The sequence below is a fragment of the Corvus hawaiiensis genome, chromosome 6, assembly GCF_020740725.1.
Source record: "Corvus hawaiiensis isolate bCorHaw1 chromosome 6, bCorHaw1.pri.cur, whole genome shotgun sequence".
In the NCBI taxonomy this organism is placed as follows: Eukaryota; Metazoa; Chordata; class Aves; order Passeriformes; family Corvidae; genus Corvus; species Corvus hawaiiensis.
This window is the reverse complement of record NC_063218.1, coordinates 27,108,515-27,122,978: the sequence shown is the minus strand read 5'-3', so window position 1 is coordinate 27,122,978 and position 14,464 is coordinate 27,108,515. Positions and strand designations below refer to the sequence as shown.

The 14,464-nt window shown below is 37.1% G+C and overlaps 1 protein-coding gene and 1 long non-coding RNA gene across 7 annotated transcripts in view; one reads left to right on the top strand and one right to left on the bottom strand.

Moving 5' to 3' along the window:
• The window catches only part of LOC125327475, a 111,524-nt gene that overhangs the window by 31,086 nt on the left and 65,974 nt on the right, over nucleotides 1-14,464 (bottom strand). The gene's annotated exons all lie outside the window — the stretch shown is intronic.
• The window catches only part of AKAP6 (A-kinase anchoring protein 6), a 269,501-nt gene that overhangs the window by 240,850 nt on the left and 14,187 nt on the right, over nucleotides 1-14,464 (top strand). The gene's annotated exons all lie outside the window — the stretch shown is intronic.

Here is a 14,464-nt window from a genome sequence, read left to right as displayed (position 1 = left end):
TAATGTAAATGCACATATACATGTTGTATTTGCTGGATATTTAATCTCACCATATCTGATCCCATCCATGAATAAAACCAATCTTCTCCTGGTGCTAAGTTGCTCAGTACCTAACAGAACTGGGCCCAGAAACATATTTCACTGATTGTAAATATATTTTAGAAAAAGAATTTCCCATGTAACTAAGACTGGTTTTAATTAGCATCCTAGCAGTAGATGTGTATTTCACATCGAATGCCATGGGTATGTGATTAATATACAATCCTCTGTTATTTGAATATAAGTAAAATGCAGTAATTTGCTTTTATCTCAGGGAAATGATTCCTAAGAGGCAAAATAGCACTCTGCTTAAACCATCCATTAAGTGGCATGAATTAGATTGGTTTCCATAGCATAAAACTATATTACTAAGCAGGGGGAATAAAATAATCCCTACAGTAACACCATTGACTGTAACGGATGAATTGGCTCAGCATGCTTTGTGCTGCTATCATACTGCTGAAGTCTGTATACTGCAGCTACATTGACAGCAATGATAATCCTATGTAGTTCATATACTGAAGAGTCTTGATGAGATTTGGGAAAAAGTGACATAATTTTTTAGATTTATATCAAGCAAAGCAAAGGAAAAAAAGCTTGACATACTTCTTACCAATTATCTTACTAACAGTGAAATACTACTTTTGACATCTTTTTTTTAAAGTTCCTTTACAAAAGTAACAGAAGCTGTAATTCTCTGGTTCAGTATGGTCCTACATTATGAAGATACATAAGGCATTGTTTAGAAACACTAGCAGTTCCTGAGTGAAATGCTATTAGTCTAAACAGCCCAAGAAATGGTGAGTTAGTGAGAAGGATGCTGTGGACAGATGAACTGGTGAAGGTAATAGCAATGTTGCTTGCCTGCCTTTATTAAAAGTTATAACATAGGAGCACTTCTCTGCCTGTTTGGTTTATGGGCTGTTTTGCTTTTGGTATTGACATAGAAATGGGACTTGGTGAAGGAAGAGGTTTGAACAGACTTTTAGGACAAGTCAAAAGGGGCTCTGTATGAGGCAGCATGGAGGGAAGACATCCCTGAAAAGCAGATGCAGTGTCAGCATTGGTTTTATAAGCATGGGATTAGCAATGTAAAAAGTGAAGATAATTAAGGAGTTAAGCTATCAAAAATTTGACCTGGTTGGAAGAAGTGTAAAAATGATGACGCTGCATGCAAATGTACAAGGGTATAGAGGAAAAAGAGGATAATTTTTGTGTGTTTCTTTATACATCTCCGTAAAGAGAGGCAAGTACTAACTGAAGAGGAATGCAATTGGAAACAACCAAGATCATCTAAGAGCTTGCCACTATATGGCCAGCAGAAAAATGTCAAATCTTAATCACACTAAGATTCCCCTCAATGAGCTAGTGAGAGATGTAAATGTCACAAGCTGATGGAGATTACCAGAGGGAGAACTGAAAAAGCATGAAGTAAAGAGGAGATCTGGGGAGGAAAGAAGAACATTTTGTTTGTGCTTAGTTTATGCTAATAGGTACTTAGGAGAAGATATTTAAAAGACAGAAGAATGAGGTTAGATGGAGGAAGTTTGCTTGAGCCCTCTGTCCTGAGATGGGAACTGCAGGTATCTGAATACATATTATTAGGTAAAAAGGAGAAAGGGAATCAGGTAAGGTAAAAGACTTGTTCAAGTCTTGTAAAAAGCAGAAGATGAAGGAAGAAAGATTAACAAAAAACCCCAGAGGGTGGAAGCAAGAACAGGTAGATTGTGAGGAACACATAGAAATTTTCCAAGCATCCAGGGATTGGGTTAGGAAAGATGGGACACTTATAGGACTACATCTGCCCAGGGGCATGGAGGGCAACAAGAAAAGGTTCTCTAGATACATTGGTGACAAAAGAAAAAAAAAGAAAATTTGGTCCCGCTCCTGAAACAAATGGGAGATCTGGATATCTGGGACATGGAGATGGCTGAGGTACTCAATTACTATTTTGCCTCAGTCTTCACTAGCAAGTGCTCCAGCCACACCACTCAAATTGCAGCAGTCAAAAGCAGGGAATGGGAGAATGAGATCTTTCTGCTATAGCAGAAGATCAAGACAATCTAAGGAACCTGAAGGTGCATAAGTCCATGGGACCTGATGAGACGCATGCACAAGTCCTGCAGGAAGTGGTGGGTAAAGTGGCTAAGCCACTATCCATCATATTTGAGAAGCTGTGGCAGTCCAGCAAAGCTCCTGCTAACAGGAAATGAGAAAACAGAACCCAAATTTTTGGAAAAAAGGAGAAGTGGGAGGACCTGGGAAACTACAGGCGGGTCTGTCTCATGTCTGTGCCTGGCAAGATCATGGAGCAGGCCCTCCTGGAAACTATGCAAAGGCACATGGAAATTTAAGAGGTGATTCTTTACAGCCAACATGGCTTCACCAAGGGCAAATGTCCTGTAAATTTGGTGGCCTTCTATGTGTTGGACTTGTGCAAAGCATCTGACACTGTCCCAAATAATATCATTGTCTCTAATCCTCAGAGAAATGGATTTGATGAATGGACAAGTCAGTGGATTGGAATTGGCTGGATGATTGCACTCAAAGAGGTGTGGTCAATGGCTTGATGCCCAAGTAGAAAAATGGTGTTCCTCAGGGGTTGGTATTGGGATGGGCATTTTTAACATCTTTGTTGGTGAGATGGGAATGGACTGAGAGCACCCTCAGCAAGCTTGCTGCTGACATCAAGCTGTGTGGTGCAGTGGACAAGCTGGAGGGAAGGGATGCTGTCCAGAGGGACCTCGATAGACTTGAGAGGGGGGCTTGTGCAAACCTCATAAAGTTCAACAGTGCCAAGTGCAAGGTCCTGCACCTGATTCGGGGTAATCCTAAACACAAACACAAGCTGGACAGAGAGTGGATTGAGAGAAGCCCAGAGGAGAAGAACACATAGAGAAGGCAAAAAAATAAGAATCTAGAAGGCAGAAAAATCTAAGGAATTAATTTCTTTAGAATCTGTTCCAGGGCAGTCAAAAGTAAAACAAAGATTGTGAGAAAATGTTACAGAAATTTCAGTGGAATTAAAGGAAAAAACATAATTAGTGAGGATCCAGAATGGAGCTTTGTAGAAATTGTAGTTAGGAGTTTTAAACAAGACATTACATTTAAATGAGAAGAAAGTCAAGAAATAAAAGAAGACAAATGCCATCTCAACAGTTGCAGAGAGTCTTGATGGTAATGAGTCTGGGAGAGCAAAAAATGTGAACAGAAGTAAAAGAATTCATCAATGAAATAGGCTGGGCAACTGAATGGGTTAGAAGATAAATATGAGACTGAGGAATAGAAGAGATTGATAAAGAAAGAAAATACAGCAGCAGAGATTTTTAATTCTCTTGAGAAACTCTGGTTATGTTTTTGTGATAGTTCCATCTTTGGAATATTTTTAGTCATATTACTAATGTGTTGCAGCAATAGCTCTAATAGATTTGGTCAGTGCTACACAAAATGTTAATCTGACCAGCAGTAGGAAAACCAGTTGAATTTTGGGGATTTAGAAATAAATATGTGCAGTATTTACATGACAACCAAACCAAAAAAACAGCTTTCAGAATCCTGAACTTTTTTTTAGAGACTGAATATTGTTGGGTCTATAGCAGCCCAAGAGGGAAAGAACTACAGTCCAATTGTGTTATCTTAAAGGTAAAGTACCACGAATCAGCTTTTTTTTTTTTTTTAATTAAATGTATATCTTCAATTTGACTTGGGGCAGAAAGAAGTTGCATTTGTGAGATATCTTAGGGAGTGCTGACAGAGGTCTAAGCTTCTCTAGTGAAAACATATTATCCTCTTTTGCATGTGGGCAGTTGCTGTGCGGAAGCAGTTGCTCTAAATAAACTGTTACGAGCTAATTAGAGCTTGATGCTGCTCTTGCAGCAAGAGTGAAGTCTTGTGTTTCTGTTTGGGATTGAAATTGATCAGGAGTTGAGGCATGGTGAGGATAGGAATCTTGCTTGATACCTGGATGCTTGGAACTTCACAAGGTACCCACTGCTTTGTTCCCTCTTTGCCTGAGGTAGTCTGGAGTTATTTGCTGAGCTGAGCTGCCTTTCACCAGCCTAGGGGGTGTATCATTCTTTCTGCTGAGAAATAGCAGCCTTTTAGAGATACCATTGTGCTCATCTAATTATCATTGCAGGCTGTTTTGTTTTGGAACCTCTAATCTTAGGCTGCTTTCTAATAATGTTTCTTTTAAATATGTCAGTATCTACAAGTTTCTCTTGTTGAAAAAACTATCTGTATTCTCAACATTTAAATATGCCCCAGCCACTGCAGGATTCACTTTTTTTGACTTTCCTTGTCTGAGTTGGCATGTTCTAACCTTCCTTTTCACTCAGTTCCTGTGCAGTCATTTCTTGGGTAGGTACCAGAACCATTTCTTCTGCTACCCTATCTCTCTGTATTTGATGGTGTGCCAGTCTTGGCACACGAACTGTATCCCGTGGTAACAAGTCTGTCTTTGTGGTTGCCTACAAAATACTGTAATTTATGGAAACAAATAAGATGTTTATATACCCTGATGGCATCTGACTCATTCATGGCATCTGACTTGCTGACAGTAAATAAGATACCCCAGCTGATTATATAGCCTCTGTGCTAGAGTCACTTTCATCTTCTACTGTCTTCTTAATTTGTGTCCTGGAATCTTCCTTTGTCCTCTTTCTGCCCCTTTTTACATTCAGTCACTTATGTGGGCCACTTAAAACATTACAAAGGTACACTCAAATTAACCACAGAAAGCTTTTATATTTCTTTTGAATTGTTTGTCTTCATTTATTGTCTTCAGCAATTTTTAATTTTGCTCACCTTTTGCAATAGTGGGCACCACAAGTTTATAAATAACAAGATATTAACATGTACTTCATGCACCTAAAGTCGGGTAAAAGCTGTCCTTCTTATGAACAAAAAGTTCTGTCTAGAATGTGGAATTATCAATAAGAATCACTCCAGGAAGATGAAATATGGTTATTTTATGTTAAATATGTCCCAAGTCAAATAGAAGGTTCAGCAGGTTAATCTAGCTATATAGTATGAAGTATTCATACAATGAAAAAAACCTCAGAAAACTGGAAGCAGTCCTAATTTGTTTTAGCAAAAGAGGTTTTTATCTCCCCCATCTGTTTTGGTGGTTTTTTTTGTTTTGGTTTGGTTTTTTTCTGGTAAATTCTTTTCATCCAGATTTATCATTCCATATTTTGCTGATATAATGTTATATATCACCTTAATTTTAACTTCAGGATTACACAGATGCCTTATAGCTTGTATAACAAGACCCTGCTAGCAATCATCTTAAAGGAAAAAGGAGACTGCCTGGCAATTGCAATAGCAATAGCAACAATCTTCATTTAACTAAACTCAAAATTGCCATCTAAAATTCCTGCTCAACAGCTGGAGAAGTTTTAACTCACTGTGCACTTTCCTTTAGAAGGTAAAGGTTCCTTTCTACTTGAAAGACTGAAAAGATAAAAAATGGATTTGGGACAGACTCAGTCATAGCTGTGCCCATAAATTAAGTCAAAGTGTGAATATGTAAGTTGTTTTCTGCAATTTTTTTTTAAATCTTTTGCTCAGCCAGTGGAATACCCAATGCAAGTTATGTGTTTAACCTCAACAGATTATTCCAGCTGCTACAGAGGATGCCAGTTTGGGTATGTCTTGCCCAGGTCAGGTATGTCCCTGTATGGAAAGCTACAATGAGGTGAGCCTGGAAATTCGCTTTTTTGGGACAGGGAGAGAGAGAAAAACCTGTGTTTTCTAATGGGTTTTGCTTTAGCTGCAATTCAATATTCCTGCCTTTTTGGTGAGTGGAGAAGCTGATTTTTCTCCAGCCTGCTCATTCATTGAATGAGAAACATACCTGTTTTATGGAGCAGACAATTTCTTTTCTTATTCAACAGAGAAGGCCAATTATTGAAAGGATAGTATTACTCACGCATTTAAAATGGAGATTTTGAGCTGAGGCAATTTGGGTTAAGGTGCCCTAATTCTCCCATTGTCCTGAAAATGTCTGAAATATTCACTTGTCTGATCACCAAGTTCACTAGTATACCCCATTAAAAAAAAAAATCTCTTCTTCTTCTGAGTCATCTTATGTGTACATTACACTGTAAGTCCAGCAGAACCCTCATCTGTATTGGCTTGAAAGTATGCTGTACATCCAGCCACATAATTGAAAATAATAAGGCCACAATAAATGGGATGGCCTTGGGGTATAACACCCAAGGGATTCAATTGGTGTCGCTTTGTATCAATGTCCATGCATCATGGTAATTGAGGTAACATAACCAATTACCACATTTTAATTAGAGTTGTAAGGACTTGGGAAAATCTGCAATGGTGAGACAGCTCACTTGAAAAAAAAGAAAAAGAAAAAGGAAAAGAAAAAGAAAAAGAAAAAAAAAAAAAAAAAAAAAAAGAAAGGCACTTCTTTCCACAAGCTTGTTTCTTAGGAGGTAAAGAGCCTGCTTAAAGGGCTGTTCAGGATTTTTACCCAGCATCCTCCTCTTTTCCTTCTTTATAATGCATTTGGAAAAACAAATTGTTAAAAAATACTATATTGCTTCTGATTTGGTATCTTTATTCTTTTACTCTATTTATGTGTTTCTGTGATGCTTTCTGAGAAAGAAAACAGTTTTTCATAATGTTAGGAATGGTGTCTCCCCTTCACTTCTCTGTATTTACTTCACCAATGCAATATTTTTTCAACCCATGGGATGACACTTGTTCTAAGCTGAAGAAAACATGCACAAACCCCCTTCTTTCAAGGGTAAAAAATTATTCTGTCATTGTTCAGTATTTGCTAGATAGCTTCACTAAACAAAACTTGGTTTCTAAAAGTTTCTTATTTCATCACCAGCCATCATTTTGTAAGGTGACGCCTAGCTAAAAACCTTGCATAAAATGCAGAAGTTCATCAGGAGTCTCTTGCACAGCAAAGTACTGAGAGATTATTAACTTATTTGGGTGAGGAGGGCACGCTATATATTGTAAAGTGCTGAACACTCATTACATGGTCTAGCCCTTACAAATTATTTAAGGACTTATGTTTGAACCTTTACAGATTTTTTTTTTAAATATCTATCACAATTTTTGTTTTGCTATTGGACCTCTTCCATATAGCCTATGACAGTACCATCTTGAGGGCCTGCATTTGCTCACTTTGGTGCTTCCTTAAAATATTTACTTTTTAAGTGAATGGATATTTGATTTTAGAGTTTTTAATATGATGCATCTTCCTCATACTTGAGGTGTGTATGTTTTTGAGCTTCTGGGTTGCATTACATGTCTGATTTGTGACATGGAACAAATAGCTTTAGGATCTAAAATGTAGTTACATAAGTGTTGAACATAGGTCTAGATTTTTCTTGGAATTTAATTGAAGATAGGTAATATGCCCCACATTCTTGCAAGAAATTCTGTGTTTCTGGTAATTTCCTTGAGGACCAGCCATAGTTATGAGGACAGCCATCATGAGAGTGCACAGTCGGGATGGTCTGACAAAATGAAGCTGGTGAAACCCTTGTTGTTGAGCAGATCTAAGTAAAAAAATTGCAGACCCAGTCAATTTTAGTCAAAATTCAGACAAATGCTGTGTCATATTCTTGAGAGAGTCTCCTGTGTGGTCAGGTTTTTAGAGTGAATAGAAAGAAAAAAAGAAATATGTTTAAGTCTTTCAACAGAGGGCTCTACTCCATCCTCAGAGACTGCAAATCTTTCTGTCACAATTAAAAGTATAAGGTAACAATCCAAGGGTGAAATACTCCCTGCGTTTCACCAATCTGCTATATTATTCCACCGTTTCCCTCACTCTGGCAGATGTTGTCATGTTTTGCCATGGCTTTGTAAAATGATGGGAAGTTCATACTCATAACTCCAGCCAAACCAGAAAAATTCTCAGGAATAATCAGTTTTCATAGGAAAATAAGTAATTTTCAGAAATTAGAAATCTGATGTTTCCAAAGCATGCAGATGCTGAAAGAACTATCAAGCACCAAACAAACAAACAAACAGCAAAAATACCTCATTAAAAGAGAAAAGCTAAAATGGTTTTAATTTTCAAGGACAGAGGTCTTCAAAAGACTTCCTATTTAGGCATTTAAGTATAGAGTCAGCTATTTAATAGTGCTCAGCAGACAGTGACTCTCATTGCAATGCGTTGTGTTCAAATTACAGGATGAAGTCAGTGTTTTATTTAGACACCTAATGTCCACTAATCATAAGTTCATGACTCAGGCCAGGATTGTCTTAAAAATTACAGTTAAGGGAAATATGAAAGTCACAAACTTGTGATTTTTTAAATTAATTTAATGACTTGTTGCTCTGTGTGTCTAATGAATCCACTTCTGCAACGAACCTTATATGAGTGCAATTGAAGATAATCTTCAGACCTTTTTTTTCAAGAGTTTTCAAACAAAATAGCTTTTAGAAAAAGAGGAAGAAGCCTTATTTTGTGACAGGTTGCACTGCAGCTTTTTCATCTTACAATGGCCTTTCATGTTGGATATAAGGCCACAATACTCATGCCGCTATGGAAATAAACTTGCAGGGTCTTCAGGAAGTATCTGCATATCTCATTGTTCAAGATTATAGGATGGTCTAGGAGGTACATCAGCTCTAAGCAGGCAGGAATATAATTAAAAACTATTTTAAAAATAAATGAAAATAACTAAGGAGCAATTACTTTTTTTTCTCAACACACAAAGTAAAAGGTACCTGATTAAATTATCAGGCAGGAGATTTAAAACAATCAAAAGGGAATACTATTTTCAAGGAGTGTATAATAAAAATGAAATTTGTTCCTACAGGATGTGGGGGATAGCAAAAATACAAATGAGTTCAGTAAGTAGTCAGACAAATTAATGGAGGATACATCAACTAGTGCTTATTAAATTCCAAATCTGAAAGTCCCCACAGGCTGACTTCTCAAATTTGGAATGGCAACTTCCGTACCCATATATGTTTTTGAGGCTTTTCTAACTTTTCCTTAAACCTTCACTACTAAAAACTGCAGGAGATGGACTCAGCTGAATGGACTGTTGACCTCACCCAAAATGACAGATGCTGTTTGAAAGCACATGAACTTGCAGAATTGGAGGCCTACCTATGCTATATGTAAAGTGAAGAAGTTTTACAGTATGCCTAGAGAGTTTTCATTTCATTAGGAGGGTTTTGTGCTATTTCCAAAATCTGGAACGTGGCCATTTAGGTAGTGTGCTTTCACCAGAAGAAAACTTTCAAAAGTGTACCCACTTAATAGTTTTCCAAGACATTTCTAACATATTTTTCTGTAAAACATACAGAAATTATAATACATCTACTTAATTTTTAAATATGTACATACATTTATGTCAGAGGTACTATAATATGCATTAAATAATAAAATGTAAATCATGAGAAATGATAATCTGAATTTCATTTCTCCTTACCTATAAGATGTTTGTGTCATCATTGTAGCTCTAATCCATATCCAGGTCTTCATGTTCGATGTGTGCAGTAATATGTAAATTAGCTAGCCAGCTGCATTAAGCAGTGTTTGTTTATTCTATTTCTTTTGGCATAGCATATAACTGAATCTCTGCCAAAAATGTGGCTGCCTCAGGGAACAGTGTTTGAGTTGAAGGAAGTTTTGAAAGGAAAGATATATCATAAGTCTTTACTCTGTGAAACAGTAAAATCAAAAGAAATTCTGTTCATAAAAAATACCTATATTAATGTAAAAGAATCAGTTTGTAAAACACAATGAACAAACAGAATCTCTTTAGAACACTCTGTTTACATTGGCTTTGTAAACAAGAATACAATACTAAGAGACAGTGATTTTTTTCATGCGTGGGAAGGATGACAAAGTGGTGAAATGTGAAAATGGAAAGTTTAAGAAAAATTATTTTTAAATGGCATATTAATCTCCCCTAACACATAGCAGTTAAGTACATTTAAATTTAGAAATCAGTGACGTTTAGATTTTAAAAAATTGCATTAATGATGCGTAGAGCTATCTACTTATAGTTGCAGTCATTTCAGTCTTCCTGCCTGACACTTCCTTTTTTATCCAGCCAGCTAATTTCCCCTCCTTTGTGAGGAGTAACTGTTTTCACACTAGTGCTTACCCAGCAAGCCTCCTCATTGTTTCATGGTTAATTATCTTCTTGAGCTTCACCTTCTCGAGCAAAGGGAAAAAGACTGGGCCTCCCCACAGCTCTAAAGAAAGCTAAGTTTTAGAGATTCACTTTGTGAATAAATGTAGTGTCTGATCTACAAATATAATAAATGCGTTCCTAAATTTATGGAGTCAGCTCATTCAGCAGTTTTACTGAAAAATTCAGAAAGACACTTTCTAAAAATCCATTTTGATTTTTAAAAAGGGAGGAATAATGTTTCAGTGTGAAGCAAAATACCATAAACTGTTCCAAAATTTCTAAGTGTTACACAAAAAGTACGTCAGACATCTAGTTGCAGTGAAAACCTGAGCAGCTGCATGAAAGACTTTGAGCTCTATAATACATATTAACAACACGTCTACTGATAACATTAATACTAATAGCCCTGTTCCCCTCAGTTATTACTTTGTAATCTCTTAGTATTCATTGGACCTTTTGTACCTCACCAGCACTGAAAATAGTCACTGTGGATAGACTGAAATCTTCAGCTTATGTTCTGATTTTATCCCAAGTTTAAACTGTATAACATTTAAAATAAACCCACCTGAAACAGTAGAAAGTTGAATAATGGCAATATAGTGATTTTGTAACAGTGAGTTACTCCCCATTGTTATTTTGTACTCTGTCAAACTAAGATAGGCACGTGTAAACCTCTCACAATAGCAAGATATGGTTGTCCACTACTTTGGCTTCTTAGTGAATTTCTACAAAGTATGCTTATATCAAATCATTTCTCAAGTGACCAGACCAAACTGTGCACATAATACTGGTACTTGAGACATTGTACAGGACTTATTCAATGTCCTAGCTTAGACTGGAAATTCCAATCCTTTTTTTCCAGACAGCTCCAGAGCTGTGCTGACATCTATTATGTATAGAGAAAGCTATAAACTTCATCACTTACCAGAGAAGGAGACAAGAAAATAATCTGGAAGTTCAAAGATGAGATGATCTTGGTGAAAGAGCTCTGCCTACCTAGGGACTGCTTATATTTGGAGATTAGGCCAGTGTTTCTATATTGCAACATTTGAAAAGCATCTTTTCTTAGATATAGGCTGTGTAATGGCAAGGAGCAATTGTACTGTTGTAGCCTCAAAGTGCTTACCATTGTAATTTTGATTCATTGCCAGAACTCCCTGCCACTTACTGACAACTGTGGTGTTTAACTTAACACTTGGAAATCCATAGGTGGGCAGACTGTGCAAGTACTCATAATATGCAGTATTCTTCTAGCCTTTGAGTTAACAATACTTGCTTATTGACTCCCCTCAAGTTGCTATCTCAAATTTACAGATGGTGAATCAATCACCTCAGGAAATGCCAGAACTTAAGTTGCAAAGAAATTGCACTGAAAATTTAAATAAGGGGGACAAGGAGTCCATTCTCATTGATAACAGGAATTTGGTGGTCTCGCAACTGATTCAGAAGAAGAAACTGATGATAGGGACAGGTATTTTTCATGCAGTCCTGTTATTCATTAATAATAGATAAAGTTTCCCTTTCCAGTATACTGGAAGAATTTTTTTTGTTTAGAAATTCAAGCCTCTCTGTTCCAGCTCTTCATGAGAAAACTTTCTTTCTAGGTTTCTCCTAAGGTCAATCTCCCAAGGGCTTATGTCCTGCTCTTTTGTACCTTACATCAGTCTATGTTTCTATGGAGATTCTCACTCTTCAGAGTTTTTCACAAACCCTCATTTCTGCTGAAACAAAGCTCTTTAAAAAGCCATGATTTCAGGTGTCCTGATGTGCCTACTGCAGTTTGGAGATGGCTATTGTGTCTACTGAGCCCATTCATAGCATCCACGGAGTTGTTCTGGTTTAACTGAGAGTACATTGTTAAAGCAGTATCAGTTCCAGTGCAAATGACACTAAATTGAAAGTATTCTAAACAGTATGTAGACCTCTTAACTAGTACAAAGAGAAAGCAATAGTGATTTTTTTTGTGTCACTTTTCTTTGCTTGTACAAATTTGTTTATGAGCATCTAAATGCAGAATACAATTGATGTGCCATTAATATGGTGTTCCACAGACTCCCTGATTTTTGTGGATATTTTGTAATCTTAACTATAAAGATGCCATTTGGGTCAAATTCGGAGACTTTGCATGGATGAACCCCCAGCAACTCGCATGGGCATGTATCTGAGGTATAGTGCCAGGATTTACTCTGTTCTGAACCATGTGTACATTGAAACATTTTGGGTTTAGGTAAAGCTAGGAATGTTTTTCTAAGAGTTCCATAAAGGGCTTGTGATGGATTCTTGAAGAAAGAAAATCATATATTTCTCTGAAGTAAAGGTGAGATATGAAATTACATTCAAGGGCAAAAATCCTGTCATGTAACCTCTTGACAGATGAAAAGAAAGCTACAAAGCCGTAAAAACAACAGTTGGTAAAATACGCCATGTAGCCAGGCTTTCTCATCACAGAAAAAAAGCTACAAATACACAACTTGGGATATAGGTCTGGGATTGTAAACCTATTTGGGTGACAGTATTATTCAAGATAAAAATGTTATAGAAGTTTTTCTTTCTAGAAACATTTAAAGGGAGTCTTTAGCAAATAAGAAACAGAGATGTTAGAAAGGATAAGATTGCCAAAAAAAGAGGCCAATGCTTCCATAGAGGATGGAAAAAAGATAATGGGTAGGTCATTAACAATGATACTTTGGACACAGTGCAGGGACTGAACTTGTTGAGTCCCTGCTTTTGCCTGGATCTGTGATCAAAATTAGTTCCTGTAGGCCTTCTGCTGACATGGCTCACCTTCTGTTTCGGCCTGGCTTGTACACTCCAGCTGGAATGTGATGGAGAGGCTGGAGACTTTCACTCTTTCTTTTGTCCATCTGGTCTTGCAGGCAGCTTACCAAGGATACTAGAAGACCCTCATAGGATTCATATGCAGGCACAACTGACCCTAGAATCTTACCAAGCATCATCAGGTGACATTGAAATAGCAGAAGAATGCTTAGAGAATGGACAATTTCCCTGACTTCTAAAACACTGCTCCTACTAGTAGGAGTTAATAGTTTTCAGCTGGGCATCCTCTTAAAACATCACTGCAGTTATTTTATCTGTCGTTTAGAAGATATGCCCACAAAGCTGCTGCCATGATAAGGAATATTAACCATTTTAAAATCTGGGTATTACAATAGTAGTCCTCTATTTATTTATTTCTGAGCATTATCAGAGATCTTCAAACATCATCATATAGACCTGAGCAATGGTGGAGCCTCCGTTGTTCCCAGCTCATACTGAGACCCTTGCAGGTGACATCTGTGACTGCAGAGGGCAGAGGCAAAGTCAATGTCCTTCTCTGTGCATACAAGCACCCATGTAGGACCCTGGCACTACCCGTAAGCATACATGACCCCAAAAAGAGAAGGAGGAGTTCTGCATGTGCAGGATTGAGTGTGTTATTTCATCGAGAGAGGCAATAATAATTGTAAAATGCAGAAAGAGATTACTGCAGGTTTAGATCTTATTTTCTCAGGAAATAAATGTGTACCTGCCTTTAATTGCAATTATAACAAATATGTATGTTCATGATATGTTTCTTTCATGATCTGTGATAAAGCATATATTCTTCCATATATTCTGAGACTATTCTGTAATGTGTTGGCCACTTCAGTATTATGCACAGGGAATATTATGCATATGCATATGCTTATGCATATTAAAACATTGGTGTTGGGAAATGGAGATAGTTTTTTTGATGACTGTGATATAGGGAGCACCATTTAGAAAATGAGTTTAAGTGAGGCAGAGATGAAGTGGCACTGTACACATGACTATTTCCCTCAGCAGAAGTACTTGGCATGCTTGCATTTTTCAAAAGACAAAATCATGTTTGTCTTCCTTGAATGTGCACGCATTCCTGGATGTGGGGGATGGTTTTCTGTCCTTTTTCCCCTGGCCCCTCAGTGCAGTTGAGTTTGGATAATTTGGCCACAGCAACTGAAGGATATGTTGTAGGGAGGGAGGAAGAACAGAGTTTGTATTTATTATTGTAAAAGCTCTTTTTTTCATGTTAATTCCTTTAAAAAAATATAATAGTATGTAGGGGTTACATTACAGGCCTGTTTCACCAACACAAAGTATCTGTACTGGACTAGCACATGCAAATGAAGCCGAAACAGAGAATCATTGTTTAATATAATTTGCTTCAGAAAAAAGCTAAACTATTCTTGTTTTAGTAAAGGAAACAAATGAAAAATTGCATTTTGACACTTTTCCTTAAAGAGCATTGGGGCTGAGGAAATGTCTTTATT